Here is a 1,633-nt window from a genome sequence, read left to right on the forward strand (position 1 = left end):
CAGAGCACTGGGACTGTGAGTGTGTGACACAAGGATGCAGAGCACTGGGACTGTGAGTGTGTGACACACACTTGGTTACTAATTTAGTTGTGGTTTTATTATTTTTTTTATTTTTTATTTTTGTTTTGAGACAGAATCTCATGTAGCCCAGGCTAACCTTGAATTCAAACCCAAGAATGACCTTGAATTTCCAACTCTCCTGCTTCCACCTCCTAAGCTCTGATATGTGTACTACCAACCCTGCTTTATGATGTGCTGGGGGTGAAACTGTGATTTGTGTATTTTGGGTAGGCACTCTACCAACTGAGCTATATCCCCAGCTTCCTGAATTTTCCTTTCGTGTTCTATTTTATCTTGTTGTAGTTCCACTTAAGGTCTCTTTACAGCACAGGCTGACCATACATTTGTCATTTCCCTGGCTCCATCTCTTAAGTGCTGGGATTATAGTGTTAATCACCGATGCTTAATTCCAATGTCAGTTTAGTGAAGGTAAAGTCCTGTGCAAAACTAATGCTTTGTATGGCCTGGATTCCTTGCTTTTAATTGGTAAGATGCAACCCTACCTGGAGATCAGTGAAAGGGTCATTCCATTCGCCCTCCATCCGGAGGGTGATGGGGCCAGTGGGATCTTGTGGAGTGTTGCCATGGGAACGGAGGGCTCAGGGTAAACAGCTACTATAGCTGCCTTCTGGTTGAAGCTCCTGCTCAGGGCCCTTTCCTGTCTGATCTCAGTCCAGCCTGCTTCTAACTTGGCCTTGACCTCCAGGGCCACACGGCCTTTACTGTCAGGAGAGAGGGCCTATGTGCAGGCTAAGTCCCTCTCTAATGTTAGGATCTAAAACCCAGCTGGACTTGTTTCTATTCTAGCAATTTCCGTGATCACTAATCCTCTTGTTTGAACTTTCATCTCCCCACACTCCTATCTAGGACTTACCTCTAGACCAGTGCTCATAACCTGCGGGTCATGACCCCTTTGGGGTTCAAACCATCATCAGAAAATGCAGATATTCACATTTATAGCAATTTATAACAGTAGCAAAACTACAAATATGAAGTAGCGATGAACTAATTTTATAGTTGGGAGTCACCACAGCATGAAGAGCTGTATTAAAGGCTCACAGCATTAGGAAGGTTGAGAGCCACTGCTCCAGAAGAATGAACGGAACTTTTGACCAACGATGGAAGCTTCCAGAATGTTTTGGGCACTGGGTGCTGTGTGGTTAGTGAGGAAAAGGTACACAACCCAGTGAAGTATGCGCATTAGTGTCTCTGCCCAGCCTAGAGAGCATGATGATGCTATAGAACCAGGGAGCAAAGGGAGGGCTGAAGCCATGGAGGCTGGACTAGTCTGGGCTGGGCAGAGTCCAGTTCTGAGGACTTTTTCAAGATTGCTGTTATTATTTGGAAGAAGTTCAAAGGCCCAGGCCTGCCGACAACAGGGCTGTGCTGTCCTTAACAAAAAGGGCTGGCAGGACTCAGAGCCAGCAGACAAGAGTCACCACTTACGGGAAATGCGCTCGCTGACAAGAAAGGGCAGCAGGCTGTTTGCCAGGCCCTGGCACCTACCCAAACTGGAAGAGGAAGGCTCACAAGCCACACCAGCTCTCCGTGAGCAGCAGACAGAGCTCCATGG

Source organism: Mastomys coucha, unplaced genomic scaffold (genome assembly GCF_008632895.1).
Source record: "Mastomys coucha isolate ucsf_1 unplaced genomic scaffold, UCSF_Mcou_1 pScaffold12, whole genome shotgun sequence".
Lineage (NCBI taxonomy): Eukaryota > Metazoa > Chordata > Mammalia > Rodentia > Muridae > Mastomys > Mastomys coucha.